Source organism: Narcine bancroftii, chromosome 3 (genome assembly GCF_036971445.1).
Source record: "Narcine bancroftii isolate sNarBan1 chromosome 3, sNarBan1.hap1, whole genome shotgun sequence".
NCBI lineage: Eukaryota > Metazoa > Chordata > Chondrichthyes > Torpediniformes > Narcinidae > Narcine > Narcine bancroftii.
In genome coordinates, this window is record NC_091471.1 from 324,937,400 (window position 1) to 324,962,010 (window position 24,611).

At 45.3% G+C, this 24,611-nt stretch overlaps 1 protein-coding gene and 1 long non-coding RNA gene across 7 annotated transcripts in view; one reads left to right on the forward strand and one right to left on the reverse strand.

Annotated features, from left to right (window-relative positions):
- LOC138759110 (caskin-2-like) overlaps nt 1-24,611 on the reverse strand; it is a 314,437-nt gene that overhangs the window by 276,970 nt on the left and 12,856 nt on the right. The window lies entirely within an intron of this gene.
- Nucleotides 4,642-6,685, forward strand: LOC138756559 (uncharacterized). Its single transcript, XR_011353157.1, has 3 exons — nt 4,642-4,763; nt 5,437-5,631; nt 6,454-6,685. It is a non-coding gene; the product is annotated as an uncharacterized lncRNA (long non-coding RNA).

The window sequence follows — 24,611 nt, forward strand, 5'->3', positions numbered from 1 at the left end:
TAAAAAAATGTTTTGTCATCTCCGTCCTAAAGGGCCTACCCTGTATTCTTAAACTATGCCCTCTAGTCCTCGTCTCCCCCATCATTGGGAACAAGTAATCCGACTTCACCCTGTCTATCCCCCTGATAATTTTGTATACCTCAATCATGTCCCCCCTCATCCTTCTAAACTCCATCGGATACAAGTCCAGTTTTTCTAGCCTTTCAGCATATGTCAACCCCGCCATCCCCGGAACTAACCTTGTAAATCTGCGCTGCACACCCTCTATAGCTAGTATGTCCTTCCTCAAAATTGGAGACCAGAACTGGATGCAATACTCCAGGTGGGGTCTCACCAGGGCCCTGTACAACTGCAGAAGGGCGTCTCTGTTCCTATACTCCAATCCCCTCTTTATGAAAGCCAACATGCTATTAGCCTTCTTCACAGCTTTCTGAACCTGCATGCTAGTCTTCAGTGACCGGTGAACAAGTACTCCCAGATCCATTTGCTCCTCCCCACTCCCTAGCTTGTCTCCATTTAAATAATACTCAGCTTTCCTATTATTGCCCCCAAAATGGATAACCTCACATTTGCTTACATTGAACGTCATCTTCCATTCAGCAGCCCACTCCCCCAACCTGTCCAAGTCCCTCTGCATTTTCCTGACATCCTCCTCACACCCCACACCGCCACCCAGTTTCATGTCATCTGCAAATTTGCTCAAATTATTAATAATCCCCTCATCCAAATCATTTACATAAATTACAAACAACTGAGGACCCAATACCGATCCCTGCGGCACTCCCCTCGTCACATCCTGCCATCCTGAAAAAGACCCGCTTACCCCAATCCTTTGTTGCCTATTTCTTAACCAATTTCCTATCCATGTCAGCACCTTACCTCAAATACCATGCTCCCTGATCTAAATAAGCAGACAATCCTTTACTGTTAAACTCAAACAACACTATATACAACAGGAGCTCCTTGTAATGGCGTCTGCTGTCAGCCAAGCTCCATTTTTAACTGCTGTGCCTCGCGGAGACTCATGCGTGCGCAGTAGTGTGGTACAGCAAGTACAGTGACTGCCATGCAGTTGCAGAGCAGCCGATGGGAGCGACTGTCTACATGCGCTGGATTGGCAGTGGACAGTTTCCAAGTCAGGTTGTGAAGAACCTATCACCTTCTGGCAAACCTTGGCTCCATACCTTGAATGATTCCAACTTAATTACAAATCCCCTGGGGACACGTTTCAAGGATGGGCAATGCACACGGCTCTTCAGGAGAGGAGGCTGTGCTCATATTCCGTTTCTCAATCTAACGTGACACACCCCTCTCCGCTCGCTGTCTTCTCTGTGTTGGTACGAAGGAATACTCATCATTCTCATGACTAACTGGCTAACGTTACATTAGGGTAAAAAAACAGCATCCTCTCCGCTGACCTCTGATTTCTGACCCACAGGCACGACCTCATTTTTTTCTCTGGTTTTTGCACTCACTTATTTTTAAAATTTAATTTATAGCTTTAATATTTTTTCTGCAATGATTATTTACACCTGTGATGCTACCACAAAACAATGAACTTCATGACATGTTCATGACAGTAACTTCTCATTTGGCTTCTGATTCTACAAGGATCACACTGGGACCCTGTCGTTTGTGATATATTTTAATTCAGAGATTCTGCACAATAACAAGCCATTCTGGCCGATGAGCCCGTACTACCCAAGTGTACCCATGTGACCAACGTTGTACATCTTAGGAATGTGGGATGGAACCAGAACACCCAGAATAAAACCCAGTCGTACAAGGGGAGAACATACAAATTCCTTACAAACGGCACTGGAATAGCATTGGGCTAACCGTGTAGATTTGGGGGGGGGGGGGGGGGGGTTAGCACTCCAACAGGGTCCAAATGCCCACAGTCAACTGACCTCAGCTCTGCATGCACAGGCTTTAAAGGAGCTGGCGGCAGCTTCATTTAAAATCTCGCTACCGCGGGGTCTGCGCCCAAGATGGCGGCGCCTCTAATGTGTTTCCAGACTCCAGGGGAACAGAGGACTGGCACAGAGCACCAGAAAACAGGAAGACCATCACCTGTCTGAGGAGCAGGGGAAGTAGAGGAGATGACCCATGGTTAAATAGCCACAGTGGTGGATCAGTGAGGGGGTTCTGCACTAAAAGACCCACACATGCAGTGGGATGCTGGTGACTCAAGGTGAGGAACCCATGGAGGGGGTGGACTGCTGGAGACTGGCTCAAAACTGGCTGAAAGGTTGAATTGTTCCTGACCGTGTCGGAGGTTCAAATCTGGAGCTCGGGATGCAAAGGACTGGACTGGACTCTGTGTGTGGCTGCGGGGTCTGCGGAAGAGCTCGTGGCGAGCCTATGGACGCTCGGTGACTCTGGGGGGTCTCTCTTTTGCTTTTCTCTCTCTCTGTAGTCAGACTGTAAGAGGTGCTTTGGCACATTTAAAATGCCTGTTTGCCTGGCTGCAAGGTCTAACCATCAACCTGTCCAAGCGCCAGTTCGGTTTGTCCACTATCGACTTCCTTGGAGGAACAACATCTTTGACTGACAAGGTCGAGGCCATTCTGAACTTTCCCAGATCCCAAACCCTCAAAAGCCTGCAGGAATTCCTTGGGATGGAGAATTCCTCTCATCACTTCCTCCCAGGAGCAGCAGCCACTATGCAGCCTCTCTTCGACCTCGTTAAGGCAGGTAACAAGGAGCACAGCTTGTCTGCAGAGACACTCCAGGCATTCGAGGAGACCAAAACAGCACTTCCCAAAGTCACGTTCCTGGCACACCCAGATCCAGACTTGCTCTCGTTGTTAACAACAATTGCTCAGACCGGGCAGTGGGTGCAGAGCTGCAACAGTGGGTGGATCACCAGTGGCGGCCACTCGCTTTCTTCAGGAAACACCTCCAATCACCTGAGCTGAAGTACAGTGCTTTTGATCGTAAACTGCTGGCAATGTACCTGGGTATACGTAATTTTCAGTACATCCTCAAAGGTGCTTACAGCTTACATGGACCACAAGCTGCTGCTGCAGGCACTGGGCAAAGTCTCGGACCCCTGGTCAGTGAGGCAACAACAGCAGCTTTTGTAAATCTCCGAATATACAATGGACATCCACCATGTAGTGGGGAAGTCCAACGTGGTAGCTAACACTCTGTCCAGGCCAACAATCTCCGAGGTGATGGGTGACATCAACACAGCTCAGCTCACCAAGGACCAGGCTGAAGATGCCGACACACAGGCATATTGCACCACCATCACCATCTATAAATTTTGGAGTTCACACCGGACGCAGGAGGCCTAACACTCCTGTGCAATATGTCTACAGGCCACCCGAACCCAATCCTGCCCGCAACCTGGAGACAGCGAGTATTCAATCAAGTGGCTGGGCTCTTTCATCCTTCTATCCGGTCAACAGTCCGCCTCATTTCAGACAGGTTCATATGGCATGGGCTTCAGCACGGTTTCACTTTGGGCAAAAACCTGTGTACAATGGCAGTGAGCCAAAGTCCATCGGCACACTAAAGGCCCAGTGCAATGCTTTCCGCCTGCAGTGGACAAGTTCGACCACGTGCACGTGGACATTGAAGGGCCCCTTCCCATCAGCCAAGGGATGAGGTGCCTTTTCACCATGGTCAACCGCTTTACACACTGTCTGGAGGCAGTGCATGCTAGCCTGCGAACAGTGACCTGTGTGACAGAGTGGGGCACCCATTTTGGTGTCCCTTCCCACATAAGTTTGGACTAGGGTGTCCTGGAGCCCAGTTAACTCTTCCCTCTGGATGACCACGGCCAAATTCAACGGCAGCCAGCTACACCACACATCTGCCTACCACCCCCCAATCCAATGGGCTGGTAGAGCACTTTCACCACCATCTAATTGCAGCCCTCAAATCACATCTGCATAGGCCCAACTGGATGGATGAATGTCCTACTGGGCATCTTCACAGCACTTAAAGGGGCCTCCCCACCTTATTGACAGACTGTCTATGGCACACCACTCTCCAGCCCAGGTGAGATCCATTTCGGCTCCACGGAATCACCACCAAATGCCCGAACCACACCACCTGCCCATGCCCACGTCCTACCACCACCCACAAGACGCCAATCAGCCACGTCCCACAAAAACACAAAAGCTGAGGACTTTGTCATTGTAAGGTGGGGAAAACCATGCACCTTGTTCCCCCCACCAGCCCCCGCAGTGCCCTTAGAAGAGCCTTTCAAAGTACTGAGAGAGGGGGTTGTATATAGTCTAAAAATTGGAGGCAGGCATGACATGTCTACAGTCCTCCGCCTCAGGAAAGCCCATTGGGACTGTTCAGAGCCTTTCCCTGCCCCTACACTACAGTGCCAGGGATGTTTGCGCAAAGACAATCTCCCAAACCTCACCCAAAAAGACTGCAGGCCAGTTCAACCCCGCACATGATGGGATGAATCGCCGTTGCAAACAGCCAGGACACAGGGGCTTTTCCCCCGCCGCGCAGAAGTTCCAGCCTGCAGGAGCACATTGCCAGGGGAATGGCCAAGCCTCACAGCACCATTATGATATCACTCACGTGACCCCGGTCAACTTGCTTGGTCTGGACAGTATTTATTTCAATAGCTCTGCCTTTAGCAGTGCTACATAATACTACGTAGGCCTGACCTTATTCTTACAAATCAATGATTCAGTTGTAAAGAAAAAGATCACTCCCAATTTATACACAGAACAGGAAAAAGAAGACGACTGTCTTTCTTCTCGTCTCTCTACAAATGTAGAGATCAGGTAAATATTATGTGCAAAATTGTGTAAAATATGTCTATATAATATGTATAATGTTGAGCTACATCTTATGGAAATGTTTGTTTAAACCAATAAAAAAAATTTTAAACTTATATTGTGTTAATACAGTGGACCGTGGAGATGTGGAGAGTTGGAGACAGAGGGGTTGACTTTTTTGTTTTACTGAGTTTTCTATCGGTGTTCCCTCTAAGCTGGGCATGGAAGTGTACGCATGCACACTCGCACAAACATACTGTGCCAGCCCTTCCACTCGCGTGCATGCGCACACATGTGCACAGCTTAGAGGGAGATCCTCCATTATGGACATTTGGAAATGGCGACCCTAATCCAAGGAGACAGGCCCTCAAATGCTGGCTTTGTTTGTGAAGCTCACGTCCCTTGAAGGAATTTTAAAAAAACTTTGCTGCCCCTTTCCAACCTCTTCTCTCTCGCACACCCTTCAACACTTAGATTCTTTTGCAAATGATCAACATCAGTGGTAACTGACAATGTACCAAATACTGGGGATGTGTACATGCGGGGTGGAAGGGTTCCTTGAATTATTTTTTGCACCCTCTTCAGACAACAATGGGGTGGGGGGGGGGCGTGGGGAGGGAGATTCCATTGATCTTCTCTTATGGTCACGTCGATTGAGCTTTGATCTATTTCTGTGCAGCAATCTCAACTATGTTCAGCCGATAAACAAAATGTCTGCTGAAGGGCTTGGGCCCAATGCTGCTTGGCCTGCTGACTTCCTCCAGCCTTTATCATCAGCTCTTGCCCTGTGAATGAAGTGCTACTGACAAGCTTGGTAATGGAAGCCAGAAGTTTTTCAACTATCAGGAAAGAACAAGCGTTCAAAAGTAGGAAGGTGAGCTAATGGATTGAACTATCACCTTCCTTCCCAGGGATGCAGATGACGTCCAAACGGTTAAGAATTTTGCCCATTTCCCAAGCTCTTGCACCCGCCAGGACATTTGCCATCATGAGGAAACACAAATAGAAAGGGAATTTTTAAAAATCACAGCAAAACCTCAAAGTTATTTCAACGTATGCCATTAATCTCATTTAAGCCTTGTTACACAGAGTTGGGCTGTTGATGTAAAGGAGTTGGGAATTTCAATTAACAAATCCTTAATTTGTCGGTGTGTGATTACAAGGCGGGGACAACGCTTGGGATCTTGGCATGGTTCCACAGCAGCTGGGTCAGCCAAATACCATGGACAGCAGAATTCCTGTCAGACAGTTGGCACCTAACCCTGACAACTGGCAATGCCGAGGAATGCAAAGACCCACCCAAGGCCACCAGCAAACAACTGGTGCCAACAGATCATCCCTTCCTGTCCCTGACTGATAGTACAGGAGGAGTGGTTCCCACTCAATCCTCCCCGAGCTTGGGCAGTATTGGAGAATGAACTTGACTGGTCAGCGTTAAACCCGAATCTAGCCGATCATCTGGAATGGATTGTATTGGTCGTAATGTCCCGTTTGGTCTAACATCACTGACACTGGTTATACTCTGGAGAATGACAATGACCGAAAGGTGCTTTGGGGTGGGACCAAGTGAGTGTCTACTGTCATCTAATCAAGTAGCATTTAGTCCCTCGAGCTTGCTTCTCACCATTCAATAATGACCAGACCATTTTGCTCTCTACTTCCAATGACTTAATATTCAACTGTTCTTTTCTACCAGTCTTCGAGGGAGCAAGTTTCAAAACAATCAACTCTCAGAAAAATTGCATCTCATCCATTCCCAAATTGGCAAATGGACAGAAAGAGTGACCTTTCTCCACCTGGTCCTGAACAGAAGAAGCTGGGAGCCAGTGCAGGCCACATGTCCCTGGTTATCAGCTGCACCTCTCCATACTATCACAGGAAATAGAGAAGAGGTTGGAAAGGGGCAGCAAAGTTTTTTTAACAATTCCTTCAAGGGATGTGAGCTTCACAAGCAGAGGAGTCTCGATTACTCTGACTTTAAAATAAAACATTACACTTCTGTCATTCACTTCTCATTTCTATTTCCAAATCAGGAATTTAATGCTGGGGTCAAAGTATGTGAAAATAACCATGCAGGGAGCACCCAGCGTTGATGTGACAACTGAAGATTCAGCACTAACACAAGAAATAGGAGCAGGATGAGGAATGATTCGGCGTGGACCCAGCTCCACTTACCCACCTCATCCCCATTACCCTCAATTCCTTTATTCTTCAAAAGTCTGTCTCAGATACTTTTAATGCTTCCTTGGGCAGAGTGTGAGAAGCAGTTCCTCCTCATCTCCATCTTAAGCCTAGCCCCTTGAATCTCAAGGCTACGTCCTCTGGTTCTATTCTCACCTACCAGTGGAAACAATCTCCCTGCTTCAATCTTATCTATTCCTTTCACAATTTTATGTCTCCAAGATCCTCCCTCTTCCTTCTAAAATAGCAATGAGCATAGTCCCAGACTACACAATCTCTCCTCACAAGATAACCCATTCATTTCCAGAATCAACCTGCCAAATTCTTCTGCATTGGGTTCAAAACCAGCATATCCTCAAGTCAAGGACACAGAACTAACCGTACATATTGTTCCAGGTGCATCTCACCGGGTGCCTGTATCGTTGCAACAGAGCCTCTATATTCTGAAGTTCAATCCCCTGAGCAACAGTCTTTTTGATTTACCTGCTACACTCCCAGGCCTGCAAATTTTCATCTAAATAACAGTACAATCTCTTACTTTTCTTTCTTACATCGTGCTCCATCTGCCAGACCCTTACCCACTCACTTAACTTCAGATTTATTGACAGAGTACAGTTCATACATGATATTACGTTCTTCAGGGGGAGATAAGGCATTTTTGGGGTCACATTGATTTTCTCATCAAACCATGTGTAGAAGGTATTCAAACAGTGAGGAAGGGAGGCACCATTGCTGTTTTTTTTCCTTTATTGATGATTGTTTATTGGAACTGCTTTGTTAGTGGAGCACTGAGGGACATGAGACAGTGCATCCTGGGAAGAAAGAGAGTCTGGGAGGCCGCACTGTCGACCAGGTGTAGAAATTGCAATGGGAACATGCGCCAACTGGACCAATGGTTGGGGACGTGCGGATCCACCTCCATTCTAATCTTTTTAATTTGGTCATACAGCTCAGATACAGGTCCTTCCGGCCCATGAGCCCAATTACACCCAATTGACCTACAACTCCCATATGTTTTGAAAGGTGGGAGAAAACCAGACCATCCGGAGGAAACCAACGCAGACGCAGGTAGAATGTACAAATTGCTGACAAGGCTGGGATCGAACCCTGATCACTGGTGCAGTAACAGCGCTGCGTGAACCACTATGCGAACCGTGTTGCCCACGGTTGTCTGCAGCGGTATCTCTCCCTGGCATTCACTCTGCTCAACTGCAGTGACGCTGCAGTAACCATCTTGTTCTTTCAGATTGTTACTCCAGCAACCCAATCCAGAATGTTTTCTTACCAACATGAACCCATGAATGTGAAGTATTAATCCCCATTAGTTTTTCTTTAATATTATCTTGGGGCCTTCAATAATGTTTCAAAACATGTCAACCTGTTTCCTGTAGCCCATTTTCAACAGCTATCAGGCCTGTTATCACCTAATCCCTAACATTATTACAGGTCCACACTAAAAGTTTTTACATTGCTGAATATTTATTATTTATTTTCTTTTTTTAATTTATCTTTTCTCCTCTTGGTGCCTTGATTAAATTGATTAAATTTTAAATTTAGACATACAGCATCCAGCCCATGAGCCCTTGCCATCCACTTACACCCAATTAACTACACCACCCCAGTATGTTTCGAATGGTGGGAGGAAAGGGGAACTCCCGGGCAAAACCCATGCAGATACGGGGAAAACGTACAAACTCCTTACAAACAGCATAACTGGGAAGTGGCAGTAAATGAGACTTCCACTGCACTGTGCTTTGTTCTGGTTTGTGGGATAATAAATCCATTCATCTTGCTGATGTTGACATTCACTACCGTCCTTTCAAAATCCTGAAACTCCTTCCCAATTCTACGCTCACCAGATGGCAGTGGAACTTGAATGGCAATACTTTCAGTGATGTACACAGGACAAAAATGCCCCAGTACACCCTTGACAACCCTCGAACATTGAGAGCACTTCCCAAACAAACATTTTTAAATCTCCTGTGGTTATGGCAACAGGACTCTTCTTTCACTGTCCACCTCAGCAGAAGATGATTGGATGGCATTAAAGTAGTGTGTTTGAATGCAATGCTGTCCAGTTTCCAATGAAATGTGGAAATTCCAATGGGAACATTCAACTTGCTTCATTCTACACATGTTGCTTTTCCACTCAATTTAGTGTCACCTGTAAACAGACATTCACTGCACCAAATCATTTACACAAGTCAGGCAGTTTCTTAAGCAGTTGAGCCAATAGCAGAACGCTTCAGTAAATGCTTTGGGAGCTCAATGCTTTACCTAACAAAATTCACTGGCAACTGGACAGTATGGCACTCAAACACAAGGGAGGAAGTTGGCAGTGAAGTGGATGAAGTCAACGAGCTCATCGTGGGTACATGAGAGAGCGCCAAAGCAGTCATCAATGTAGCGAAGGAAAAGTTGAGGAGCCTGGCCTGTATAGGCTTGTAACATGGATTCCTCCACAAAGCCAACAAAAAGGCAGGCATAGCTGGGGCTCATGCAGGTAACATGGCTACCCCTTTGACCTGGAGTAAATGGAATGAGTCAAAGGAGAAATTATTCATGGTGAGGACAAGTTCTGGTTGGAGGGGGACTGCTTGGTTTTAATGTCCAGAAAGAAATGAAGGCCTTTGAGGCCTTCAGTATGGGGGATGGAGATGGAAAGGGATTGTCCATCCTTGGTAAAAAATTAGGTAATCAAGTTCAGGGAACTGGAATTAGTTGAAGCGATGGAGGGCATGTGAAGCATTCTGGATGTAGGTGGGGAGGGACTGAACTGGGGGGGGACGAAACAGAGTCAAAGTAAGTGGAGACCAAATCACTGGAGCAGGAGCACATGGACATGACGAGTCTGCCACAACAATTAGGTTTGTGGATCTTGGGTAGGAAGTAGAAACAGGTGTTGTGGGGTTGAGAAACGATTAGGTTGGAGGCCGTGCCAGGGAGGTGACCGGAAGTGATGAGTTCAGAGATGGTGTGTGATACAGTGGCTTGATGGTTCTGGTTGGGTCCTGTTGGAGGGGTAAGTAACGGGAAGTGTCTTAAAATTGTCATTTGGCTTCAGCCAGATAGAGATCAGTGAGTCAGTCCACAACGGCACCAGCCTTGTCGGTGGGTTTCATGGTGATGTTCAGATTGATGCAGAGAGAATGGAGGGCCAAAGGGTGAGATTGGAATGAGTGAAGGGAGTAGTAACTTCAATACAGTTAGACCCTTCCTACCCTCCACCTCTTGATCCACACCTTCCTCCTCTCCTCCACAACACCCTTCACCCCACTGAATCACCCCCTAACCTACCTGGTCTTCACTATCCCTTTGTCCTCACCTACCACCCCAGTAGCCTCCACATCCAACATATACCATTTCCGCCACCGACTGCATGATCCCACCACTAGACATATATTCCTCTCTCCGATTTCCACAGGGACCACTCTGTACATGCCTCCCTTGTTCACTCCTCTTTCCCTTCAGACCTACCCTGTGACTGCAGGAGATGCTCCATGTGCCTATACCTCTCCCCCAAACAGTCCTCCCAAACGAACCATCTTTCCACTTGTGAATCTGCGAAGTTCACCTACTCTATCAGGTGCTCCGTTGTGGTCTCCTCTACGTCAGAGAGACTGGACGCAGACTGGGAGATCACTTTGTTGAGCACCTCGGCTTTGTCTGCCACAATAGCATAGGTCTCCCAGTAGTCACCTGTTTCAGCTCCCTGCCCCATTCCCATGACGATGTATCTGCCCATGGTCTCATGCACCACCAGCAAATTGGAGGAACAACACCTCATCTTCCAACTGGGCTCCCTCCAACTAGATGGCATTATTATGGCTTTTGTTAAAATCCACCCTCCTTGCCTTTCCCTCTCTCTGTCCCTCCATTCTGCTCCTTTCACACAAACATGATAAATTCTTATCTCATCCCTTATCACATCCAATTAACACCTTTTGTCAGTCTGGATTCCTCCCCCAGCCAGCATTGTCTGAATTCTGAGACTTTCTGAAATTTCCTGCTTCTGGTTCATTCCTTGAGGAAGGGCTCAGGTGCAAAACTTTGGCAATATATCAGCATGATGACTGATAGCGGGCTGTTGGGTGGAGGTGGGGGGGGGGGGTTCATGTCAGCACTCAAAAAGCTTGCCATTGTTTGTTGTTCCAAAATCTGAAATTCCTCCAATCCAGAACATGTCGGTTAAGGGGTACTCAACTTCTACATCTATATATTGATTTAGAAAACAGTCCTGAATACATCTGACCAACTCCAAGCCATCCAGCCAATAACAAATCATTATCTGTGATACATTACAGTCCAGAGTCCAACAACAAGAGTAAATAAAATAAGAGATTATAAAGGAGAAATGATTTTCAATTCTGGTCACCACAGGAAAGGTAGAGACCTTGGAAAGGGTACTGATTTACCAAACTGTGGCTTGGATTGGAGGGAAAAACTATGTGGAGAGGATGGATAAATTCATGTCATTTTCTCTGGAGCAGCAGAGGCAGAGGGAAGTTAAACAAAGTCTGCAGAAGCTGGGGTTGAGTGGAATGCCCAAACGTGCTGGAGAAATCCAAATGTCATTCAAAATCCACAGGGAGGAAAGAGTAACGAAGGTTTCAGGGCTGAGCTCTTTATCAGGTTGAAGCAAAACCAGGTAGGTGCCTGAATAAAAAGGAAGAAGGAAAGAAGGGGGGGGCGGGGTAAGGGGAGGGGGGGGACGGAAGTGGGGTGGGGAAGCAGATACAAATAACAACATCTAAGAGGCCATCTCAAAAGATATATATGCAGGGAATCGAGGCATATGCATCATGGACAATTGGCAGTCATTTAAATTTGGGCATCATGTTCAACACTGATATTCTGTGCTGTACTCGCCTCTGTTCTACAAGAACATTAATGATTGGAAAGTACTGAGAACCTTGTAGAGGGTGGAATACACAAAGTGCTTGAGAAAAATCAGCAGGTCATCTAGCAAAAATCAATGTTTTGGACCTGGTCTCTTTGTTGCCAATCAGGAAAAACTACCTAAATAAAATGATGGAGGGGTGGAGGAGAAAGGGGAGGGGGGGTGGGGTGGGGGAGAGTCATTTTTTTTAATACAACTTCAGAGTGGGGCTCCACACCATTGGCTGCCGCCGGGTAGTGGACTCCATTAAAAAAACTTCAGAGTGGAACATTTGAAACTTGAAGTGCTGCAACCCCTGCTTGCATGCAATTTTAATCAGTAATATCTGTAATAATATCTCCTCCAGAATACTCCTCACCTTCCCTCTCCTTTCTCAGACCTGAAGCAAGGTTTTGCCCCAAAGTACAAATCCTTCCAAGAATGCTGCCTGACCCACAGATCTTCTCCAACAGTTAGCTTTTTGCTTGAAGTTCCTGCATCTGTAATCTAGCATCTACAATTTTAATCAGAAAGCTTTACCGGTTTAAAATAAAAAGGGCAAAGAGGGAATTGCACCAATCTTCGATGAAGACACCCCAATTGCACCAGTTATTGATGAAGGAAATACTTGGACCAAGAAGCAATGCCAGAAAGAGGAGAGAGTGGAGAAAAGAGTAAAACCCCTGCATCCACAGGCTGGCTGTAACATTAATGTAAGCTTATTAAACATCTCCAGAACAATCAGAAAGATGGGACAGGTAGGAAAGAACACAGCAGGATGTCAGCAGGACTTTAATCAGTTACAAAATTGATAAAACAAATGACAAATTAAATTTAACATTGTGAAATAGAAAGGCATGCAACTTCATTAAAAACATTTGCACGTCTGCAAAGAATAGAACAGACAGATTCAGACTTAGAAAGGCAAAGGTTCAAAACTGATCCAAAGTATAAAGGTGACAGGAAGGAAAAATATCTTAAAAGAAAGCGATTATTAACAAAATTCAATCTCTCAAATTGGTGTTCAAGGATGAAGAGATAGTTTACAGCTCCAGTTTGAATGGTGCGGAAATGAGCCCCATCTCAGAAGCTTCAGCTCATTCCGTCTGAGAGGGAGAAGCGGGGGAGACGATCATGGAGATGACAAACCTCTACGGCTGAGGGACCAGTGCATGAGGCGACTCGAGGTGAGGAACCTGCGGAAGATCTGGGCTACTGGAGACTCCTATCTGGAGACTCGTGCCAGTCTGCAGATGCTGGAGGCTGCCTTGAGCTGGCTGGAGGGGTACCAGGTATCAGAACCGGGATGTGAGGAGGGCACTGAAGGGTCCTTGACCGTGCTGGAGGTTCGGATCTGGAGCTGGGGTCGCTAATGATTTGGACTAGACTCTGTGTATCTCTAGGGTCTGTGGAAGTGCTTGAGGTGAATCTACAGACACTCAGTGGCTCTGGGGAACCCTCTTTTAGTTTGACTGTAAGAGGCTGTTGGCAAATCTGTCTGCCTTGCAGCAGGCAAAAAGGAATTTCATGTAATATGACATTGTTTTATTACTATGACAATAAATTGAATCTTGAGGACTGAGAGGAATGGCTGGATTGTTAGAATGACTGATGAAACGGATATTCTACCAGACGTTCTTTCCCAACTTCCCCCAGCTTTCTTCGACTGACATCATCAAAACAAATCTGTTCACTTCAATATTGCTGTTTCAGGAAAGCTCTATGAAAATTACCTGTGGTGTTTTCCCATATTAGAACAGTGATCTTTCAAAACCCTGTTAACTGTCTTTATCACTCAGGAAGTGCCATAGTTCAATCAAACCTGAACAGAGAAGGCACTCAGATGAGAGTATATCATCGTAAAAAACAAATATAATGCATAGACACACCAAAATTCCCATGCTGCATCCAAACGTACACAAAATATGGTTACAATAATATAAATTATCACAATATGCCAAGACTGAATATTTATTTCTATTATCTCTTTTTCTCAGTTGCAGTTAATGCACCAGTGGGTTTCAATAGATCTTTTGGTTGCCATGTAATTTACCACATTATCTAAACTTAACAGCAAAAGGAATACAAGAACAACACAAAAAAATAGGAGCAGGAGTCGGCCATCCGGCCCATCAAGCCTGCTCCACCATTCAATGTGATCATGGCTGGTTTAATGATTGGCTCATCTCCACCTACCTGCATTTTCCCCATATCCTTTAATTTCCTGATTATGCAGAAATCTATCCAACCTTGTCTTAAATGCATTTACTGAGGTCGTCTCCACTGCTTCAATGGGCAACAAATTCAACAGATTCCCAACCTCTGTGAAAAGCAGTTCCTCCTCATCTCCATCCTAAATTTATGGCCTTAGTCTTGAGGCTATGTCCCCTAGTTTTGTTAGAGGAGACCAGATGAAAAAACATCAATCTTATCTATGCCTTTCTTAATTTTATAGGTTTCTATAATATCCCCTCTTCTAAATTCCAGCGAGCACAGTCCCAGGCAACTCGATCTCTCCTCATAGGCTAACCCTTTCATCCCTGGAATCAACCATGAACCTGTACCGCCTCCAAAGCCAGTACACCCTTTCTCAACTCAGGAGACCAGAAATGCATGACGTTCTCCTGACACAGTCTCAGTCGTACCTTTACTCCATCTCTTTGCTCCTGAATTCAATCCCTCCACCAATGAAGGCCATTATTCCATTTGCCTTCTTGATGACCTGCTGCACCTGTGGACCAACCTTTTGTGATTCATGCACAAGCCCTCCCAAGTCCTTCTGCGTGGCAGCATGCTTAAATCGCTTGCCATTTAAATGATACTCTGATCCTCCATTTTTCCTTCCAAAGTGGATAACCTCACATTTACCAACATTGTACTCCATCTGCCAGACCCTTGGCCACTGATTTAACCTATCTACATCTCTCTGCAGGCCTTGTATCCTCTGCATAATTTGCTTTACCACTCAAGTTAGTGTCATCCACAAACTTAGATACACTACACTCTGTCCCCTCTTCCAGAATCTTTATGTATATTGTGAATAGTTACAAGCCCAGCACTGACCCCTGCAGCACCCACACACCACCGATTGCCAACCAGGAAAACACCCCTGCACCCCAACTCACTGCTTTCTATTAGTTAACCAATCCTCTAATACATCACCCCCAATTCCAAGTTAATGCGTCACCCCCAATTCCATGCATCCTTATCTTATGGATAAGTCTTCTATGCAGGACTTTATTGAACACTACCTGAAAATCCAGGTAAACAATGTCCATCTGCTCCGCTCTATCTACCACATTTGTTATATCCTCAAAGAACTCCAGTAAGTTTGTCAAACAGGACCTGCCTTTGCTAAATCCATGCTGGTCTGTCTGATGGATCCAATTCGCTCAGATGCCTCGCTATTTCTTCTTTCATGATATTTGCAAGCATTTTCCCAGCTATAGATGTTTAACTAACTGGCCTTTTGCCTACATCCTTTTTGAATAATGGTGTGACATTTGACATCTTCCAATCTGCTGGACCTGCCAGGAGTCCAGAGAACTTTGTTAAGTTATCACCAAAGTCTCAACAATAACTCTGCCATTTCTTTCAGTACCCTGGGATGCATTCCATCAGGACCAGAGGACTTATCTATCTTTAGACCTCTTTAGTGATAGCCATAACATTCAGGTCCTTATCTCACATCCTTAACATCTGGCATGGTAGACATGTCCTCCACCGTGAATACCAACACAAAATAATAATGCAAAGCTATTTCTTCATTATCCAATATCAACTCTCCCTTCTCATCTTCCAACAGTCCAACCTTCATTTTAGGCATCCTTTTGCACTTCATATAATTATAAAGACTTACTATTTATTTTGGGCTAATCTTTTCTCATAGTTTCCTATCCTTTCCTTACTGGTTGCTTCAAGGTTCTTTGTTGTTTCTTAAAGGTTTCCCAATCATCTTGGTGACTTTTAGTTTAATGCCTTCCTTGATCTCTTTAGTTATCCAAGACTGGCTTCTCCTACCCGTACTGTCCTTGCTTTTAACTGGAATATACTTTTGTTGAGCACCGTGAAAAATCTCCTTGGAAGTCTTCCACTCCTTATCGTCTTGCCCAGTCTATCCTTGCCACATCCTCCCTCATCCCCTTTTGTAGTCTCCCTTGTTAAGGCATTTCACAGTTGATTTAGACTGAACTATTGTATCTCAACTTGTATGATAAACTCAGTCATACTGTGATCACTCTTTCCAAGAGGATCCCTAAATATGTGATCGTTAATTTTACCTGTCTCATTGCATAGGACCAGATCCAAGATAGCATGTTCCCTTGTAGGTTTTTGCTGTTCAAGAAAGCCATCATGTAGGCATTCTACGAAGTCCACCGAAAGGTTGCCTTGACCAACCTGATTCACCCAGTCAATGTGCGTGTTAAAGTACCCTCAATAACTGCTGTTCCATCCTTACACGCCACCAATATTTCTCGGTTTATTGTCTGTTGCCACTGTAATGCTATGACTGGGTGGCCTACAGACAACACCACATATTTACTATTGCCCAAGAGAGCAATTTCTCTCCAAAATTCAATCTCGCATTTAGTTCAAGGAAATCTCAAACCAGCTGAGATACCGTAGGTGACATTACCAATTGCAATATCAAGGATCCATCAAAACATAACCATCAGCAGAATGCTTAAAGACTCATCCAGTCAAGTAGCATACTGCAAAAGTTTTACTCTTGTAAATCCATCAAAATTGCAATCTCAAATCACATCCCAGACACAGGCAGGTTCCCTTCCCTTCTAGAATGGGAGCTACCTGACTGGAAACAGTGGCATACTAATCGTATGTGAGGGAACACATGTCATCAGGGAGTGGCACTAATCATGGGCATCTACAGTGGTTCTTATGAGAGCCACTTTCCTGAGAGCATGAGGGTGACTGATGCTCTGGCAGGCTATTTAGTCGCCTCTGCATCCCCTGACCTTAGAGAGATGGACTTGTCCCTCATGGGTCTGGGGACCAGGAACATTGTCTGGGAACCCATTACCATCCTGGTGGGATTAGAGTACATGGAGTGGGGAGAACCCGCTCATGTTTGGAGGGCTGAAACAAAGTTCAGCGACACCACCCTGCCAGTGACTCACAGAGACATGTATGCTCTCTGGAGGGAGAATTGCAGAGGGAAGACCTATAAGGGTGGAGCTTTGAATGCACCTCCCATTACAGCCCAGAGCATCCTTCCCTTTGCTCCTCACCCAACAGAGGAGGACCCTGAATAATCCTATCATGTTACAACACCAACCAGTTCACCAGATCAAGTCAGATGTGGCTGATTATACTGTAAGTGGTTGCTGGTATTGCTAAGTGTTAAGTCCAATGTGTTTTGTATTTGAGAGTACTCGTGTGTGTTATCCCTGTAGCGATTCCCCCTACACGCATTTTAATAAAGATCTTTTCTGTGATCAGCCTGTGACCATACGTGTTGCTCTTTGAACACAACAGTTTTCCCCTCCCACACCACACCAAGCTTCTCCAGATGCATAGTAGAAAGGGTGCTGACCAGCTGCATTAGAACCTAGTATGGGGGCACCAATACCCGAGTAGAAAGCCCTGCAAAAGGAAATGGATACAGCATCAGGAACAACACTCCACACCATCAAGAACATCAACTTGGAACGCTGTTGTCAGAGAGCAGCAGAAATCATCAAGGATCAACACCACTCTGGACATGCTCTGTTCTCGCTGCTACCATCAGGAAAGAGGTATTGGTGCCCACAAAACTTGTACCACCAGCTTCAGGAACAATTACTATCCTTCCACTGTCAGACTCCTCAACAACAAAGACTAATTTAAGGACCCTTACTTTGCACATTTATTACTGAATATTTATTTTTTCTATATTTACATTTCTTTCTTTGTTTACAATTCTCCATGCTGCTGAAGATCCAACTGCGCTGGGTAGGTCACGTCTCCAGAATGGAGGACCATCGCCTTCCCAAGATCGTGTTATATGGCGAACTCTCCACTGGCCACCAAGACAGAGGTGCACCAAAGAGGTACAAGGACTGCTTAAAGAAATCTCTTGGTGCCTGCCACATTGACCACCGCCAGTGGGCTGATATCGCCTCCAACCGTGCATCTTGGCACCTCACAGTTCGGCGGGCAGCAACCTCCTTTGAAGAAGACGGCAGAGCCCACCTCACTGACAAAAGACAAAGGAGGAAAAACCCAACACCCAACCCCAACCAACCAACCAATTTTCCCTTGCAACCGCTGCAACCGTGTCTGCCTGTCCCGCATCGGACTTGTCAGCCACAAACGAGCCTCCAGCTGACGTGGACATTACCCCTCCATAAATCTTCGTCCGCGAAGCCAAGCCAAAGAAAGAAGAAAAGAAAGAAGAAGAACAGTGTACACCACCAATAAGTAGAAATTCTGCCTGGTTCGCAGAAAAAAAAGACTATCAGGGTTGCATGTGATGTCATGTATGTACTCTATGATAAATTCGAACCTGACTTGAAAGGCATGGTCCTCTAATCTGAAGTTTTAGCTTTTCAGCTCACATATCTGGTAACACTCTCTTCTCAACCTGGGCCCCTTATCATACTGTCCCAAGACAACAGGAGATAGAGACAGAGTTGATGCAGCAGGGAGAGGGCTTGGGTGACTGCCAGAAATGTTTCACATAACTCTGAAATATGGTAGGATTCAGAGGGAACCAACAGTCACAGAGAAAGCATGCAAACTACAGTAAGATTCCACATATCCCTGACATTATCTTAACATTAATACCTCCTACTATACAAGTGTACTAAAATTCCACATCATGCTGGTTAGAATCTCTTCTGAATGCTAAAGATTCAGAAGCCTGAAAGGCCAGTCAAGAAGATTCAGATTTCAGATTTATTGACAACAGAGAATCTTTTTCCTGTGGGTCAGGCAGAATTAACACTTCTTGGGAGAGCAAACAAAAACTGTTCATAATGTACACATGTAAACAAATAAAGAAGTAAACAACTGTGTGCAATACAAAAAAAAATCAATAAAGTGCCCAAGTGCGCATCCTTAAATGAGCCCCTGATTGAGTTTGTCGTTGAGGAGTCTGATGGTGGAGGGGGAGCAGCTGTTCCTGAACCTGGCTGTGTGAGTCTTGTGGCACCTACACCTCTTTGCTGATGGGAGCAGCGAGAACAGAGTGTGTGCTGGGTGGTGTGGATCTTTGATGATTGATGCTGCCCCTCTCCTACAGCAGTATTCCCAGTAGATGTTAATAGTTGGGAGAGTTTTGCCTGTTATGTCCTGGGTGGTGTCCACTACCTTTTGCAGGGCTTCATGCACAGGGGTATTGGTGGTTCCCATGCCCATACTCATGTTACAGCCAGTCAGCACACTTTCCACCACAAAGTTCCTTGGTTTTGATGACATTGAGTGCAAGGTTATTGTTGGTGCACCATTCAGCCAAGTTTTCACACTCCCTCCTGTATGCTGACTCATCGCCTCTTTTGAGACAACACCACTACCGTGATATTGCAACCAAATTTGTAGATAGAGTTGTTGCATCAAGCCACACAGTCATAGGTGTAAAGTGAGTAGAGCAGGGGGTGAGAACATAGCCCTGTGGTGCTCAGGTACTGATGAAGATTGTGAAGAGGTTCTTACCAATCCTCACTGATTGGTGTCTGGAGGTGAGGAAATCCAGGATCCAATTACCCAGTGGGGTGTTAACTCCCAGGTCTTGGAGTTCAGTCATCAGTTTTAGAGGAACTCAGAAGAGTCCCTCCTCCTCCCCTGCCCTAACTACCATCAGGCTCTTGAACTTGTTCTTGATACCCCAGCACCACAAACAGGCCTGAAAGCAACATTGAAGTACCACTTTTTATCCTGCATTAACTGTAATTATCTATTATTCATCATCTCTCTCCATACTGGGGGTAGGAGAATGTACACAATCAGATGTGCTTTTTTAAAAAAACACTAGCATTGAGGCAAGTAGAATGTTGGTGCCTATGTTCATTGTACTTGTTTTAGAATAAACTACAAAAGTGAATGGCCCTTGGTCCTTTACACTGGCAGGATTCCCCTCCTTTTTAAATAGCGGTCTTTCTCCAATTCTTTACCACATCTATACAAGATGTTATGGACTCTGCTTTCCACCCCACTCAATATTTCTGCGGGGAGATTTGATGATCACCTAAAAGGTAAACAAACTAGGGTTTATATTAACAACTATCAAGACCCCACTCTGTCCCACCCAAATACCGTAAATACCCATGTAAAAGTCTAATTTTGTAGACCATTTTAAAAATTAAAGTTATGAGGACATCTATTACATGGATAATATTTTAGATCGCATTATCTGAATTGTCTGATGCGTCGGGTGCTCTGATGGGTGGGCGGCCGGGACCAGGTGGGAAGTCTGTGGTTTGATATCAATAAGGTAGAGAGGATGCAGAGAAGATTTACTGTTGCCTGGATTGCAGTATCTAGAATATGGAAAAAGATTGATTAGACTGGGTCTTTATTCAGTGGAGCATAGAAGGTTGAGGGGCAATTTGATTGAGGTATTTAAAATTATGAGTGGGATAAATAGAGTAGATGTAAATAGGCTCTTTCTCTTGAGGGTAGGAGAGATTGGAATGACAGATCACGAGTTAAGCGTTAGGGCCAAAAGTTTAGAAGTAACGTGAGAGGGAGCTTCTTCACTCAGAGAGTGGTGGCTGAGTGGAATGACCTTCCAGAAGAGGTGGGTGCAGCAAGGTCAATTTTGTCATTTAAGAAAAAGTTGGATAGGGGTATAGATGTGAGGGGATTGGAGGGTGATGGGGAGGGTGCAGGTAAATGGGAATAGAGGAGATCATAAATCGGTACGGACTAGAGGGGCCGAGATGGCCTGTTTCTGTATTGTAATTGTTATATGGTTAGGTGGGAAGTCTGTGGTGGAGGCGTCAGGAGTTCCAATGGGCAGTCAGCAAGGAAGTCTGTGGTCAGGCATCAAGAGGTCTGATGGTCAGGCAGCCAGGACCAGGTGGGAAGTTTATGGTCAAGGTATCAGGAGCTCTGACAGCAGGGCTCCTGGGACTGGGTGGGAAGTCTGTGGTCATGGTGTCAGGAACACCGATGGATGGGTGGCCGGGACCAGGTGGGAAGTCCATAGCGGAGGCGTCAGGTTCTCCGATGGCCAGGCAGCTGGGACTGGGTGGGAAGTCTGTGGTGGAGGCTTCGGAAGTTCCGATGAGCAGGCAAACGGGACCAGGTGGGAAGTCTGTGGTCAAGGACTCGGGAGCTCCAATGGGAGGTCGGCCAAAAATAGGGGTCAACTTTTACACGTTATCAACTTTTACACAAGTACTTACAGTAGCTGTTGTAAACATAGAAGATAAAGTCACCAAAACTACACAAAACTAGCAATGGAATTTATGGTTTTATCAATGGATAAATGGTTTGGCACAGACTAGAAATACCCCAGGTACCTGTTTCTGTGCTGTAATGTTCTATAATGGTTCAATTTTAAGTAATGCTAGTTGAGGGATAAAGATTGGCCAGATCTTGCCTGCTCAGGTGGTCATGTCACCAAGCTCTTATATTATTAAAAGTAATGATAATCTTGAACACATCTAACAGGTCAGTGCATTGCTTTCACATTCAGTGACCCACATAAAACCAAGCATTCCAGTCACTCTTTTGCCTTGCTTGCAAAAATCCAGCTTGCAATGTTGCACCTCATACTAACTGCTCTCTTTAAATGTGCAGCCAGCAAACTAGATTTAAAGCCCTATTGGACTTTGCTCAAGAATTACTACATTTTGAGTAAATTTGATAGCCTTCATTGTGGGCATATTGTAAGGGGGGTGTCATATTACCTTCCTCATTTGGAAAGTGTGGATACTCACTCTCCCTTTAATAGAAAGCATACACCAACTCCCCCACCCAGCTCACGTCACTGGGGTGGTCCCTTGTGTGTAGACTGACGCATCCTCTGTGCTTCAGTTTTCTGCCTCATCAGCACAGTTGGAGAAACAAAATACCAAACATAGCCTTGGCATGTTACAACCTGACAACGTACACGTGTCATAACCAAGGCTGGGTGGATTTGTGAAGCAAGAGATGTTTTGTGACCTTCCTCTTTTGCAGGAACAAAATTCAGTTTGTTGGTGACAAGCGAGCCAAAATGTTGGGTCAAATATGTTACAATCCCGCCAGTCAGGCCTCCTCAAGCAGCTCCTCAGGGGCAAGGCTAACGTGATCTCTCTGCTCCCAAGACAAAGGGCTACAACATCAGCAAACCCCACTGCAGGAGGGGCAGGGTATGTTCAAGTTCATTTTCATTTGAGCGTACATGTACAACCAAACAAATAATGTTTCTCCAGATCACAGTGCACGCACATAAAGAGCGCCTACTGTACATATATCACCTCAGGGCAGTGTGGTCAGCCCACTGCGTAGTTGTGGGAGAGAGTTTGAAGGGGGGGGGTCCTTCTTTCTGCCATCCTGAATGTTGGAGTGACCACAGCTCAGGATTCCCACGTCAGCCAAGTTGTTAGACTTCTTTATGGAGCCCAAGGGAGCCATTTTCTCTACCTACTTGATAGCATCATGCTGTGTCAGAGTGTCTGCTTCAAAATCTCAACCAAGGTAGATAATAGATCTTCTCCAATGGAATCCAATGGTGGAGCTATTGGCCAAGGAAAAGACAGAAAATAGTTCAATGGATAGAAATGATTTTTGTGCAGATGTCATTGATGATGCCTCTCCTGTACTTTGAGATGCTTGCTGCAGGTAGTCCACATTTCAGAACTGTTCTGCCACCCAGTAGATCTCAAACTTTGAGCTTTACCAAGAGGACACACTGGCAGCAGTTCTTGTTGAAGGGCTCAAGCCTGAAACATTGGTTATGTATCGTTATTTTTGGTATATAAAGTACACTGTTTGACCAGCTAAGTTTCTTCAGCATTGTGCTTTTAAATGTCATCTCTGATGTCCGCCTGTGCCAAGTGGCTTCCCAGGTATGGGAAACTGTCCATATTTTCCCAAGGTCTTCTTGCGGATCTTCATTGTCCATTCTGTGGTCATAGGAGAAGAATAGGCATTCCAACAGAAACTGCTTTGTTGCAAGTTTTCTTCCTTTCTCCATTTATCTCAAGCAAAGTGTCTGTGCTGACTTTAAAAGTGTCATCACATTTTGCCCCATTCTCCAGGTCTTTTTCTCCCCTCCTCACAAATTTCTTCATTTCTCCTTCAACCAATTATCTGAACTGCATCCCTGGTAACTGACCCAGTCCTGCTGGATAAGAGTTTCTGCCACTTTATTCCCCTTCTGAAAAGGGTTTTATTTTTATTCCCTTGAAAAGATGCTGAGGGGGTGACCTCATGTGAAGGTTTAAAGAAACACGAAGGCCACTGATAAAGCGAATGCTCAGTCTTTATCCCAAAGAAGACATTTCCAGATCTGGAGGGCATATGTTTAAGATGATGGGAGAAATTTAAGAGGGCCTCTAAAGAGCAATCTTTTCCACTTGGAGGATAATCCATATCTGCAGTGAGCTGCCAGCGGGAATGGTAGACACTGGAATAGTTTTGACATTCAAAAGATATTTGGGACAGATACATGGATAGGACAGGCTCAGAAGAAATTGGTCCAAATGCAGACAAATGAGACTAGCCCAGAATATCAATTTGGTTGACATGGACAAGTTGGGCCAAAGAGCCTGTTCCTTGTGGTACAACTTGTGTGTGGTTTTGCCCACTGCACATGACTCACTCCCTCCAGCTAAGTGCCATGCATGCACGAGTCTAGAATTACACCAGTTGGCCACTTGGCATTGGAGCAATCACTCCTCTTGATTACACAATGGAGACTGAAAGGACATCCCCTCCTCCCCTAAATGGGTGGTTAAAGAGAAAGCAACTCGCTCTTCAGCTTCTCAGACACTTTAAGTATGACTCACTATCATGACTTAAAATGAAGTGCCCAATTATGAATTCAGGTCGAATTCTCACCCACAAGATTGATGTCACCCAAGCCTGCCCACCACCTTCTGAAAATGAAGCAAGATTTCAAAGACTCATTCAGAGAGCTAACACTCACCCACAAGTGACACCTACACAACATTTGCAGAACTCAACACCATTGCTGCAAACATAGGGATCAGACATCCGTGACCTGAATCAAAGTTAATGAAAGCGCATACAAATCTATCATCTAATTGTTCCAATCCTGTGCTGTTTTCTGCTTTGAAGAGTAAACGAAGCAAATAAATCCTTGGCAAACAAGAGAATGCAGATGCTTAAAAACTGGAGCACCACGCCAAGTGTGGGAGAAATAGGGTCAGGCAGCATCCATGGAAGGCAACGGACAGTGCACATTTCAGGCCAAAACTCTCCATCAGAGCTGACAAAAAAAAAAGAGGGTCCGGGTGGGAGAGGAGCACAAGATAGGTGAATATACAGGTGGGAGGGAGAAGAAATGGAAAGCAGGAGCTTGGAGGAAGAGGCACAGTAGATCATGTCATCCACACTTCCCTCCAACTCTCTCCTCATTCCTTGATCTACTGTGCCTCTTCCTCCAAGAAAGAAGGAAAAGACGAGGAATGGGTTCAGAGGGATCAAAAAAAAAAGCAAAGGCAGAGAGCGGTTACCAAAAATTGGAAAAGTCTGGTTGGTGATGACCAAGATGAGAAATTGCTTTTCCATTTCTGTGGCATATTTCTGAATATCAGGCATCCCAATTATGTCAGTAATACAGCTTTACTGCCTATGGGACGCTGCAAGACCTGCTTAGATCCTCCAGCATTTCTGTGTTT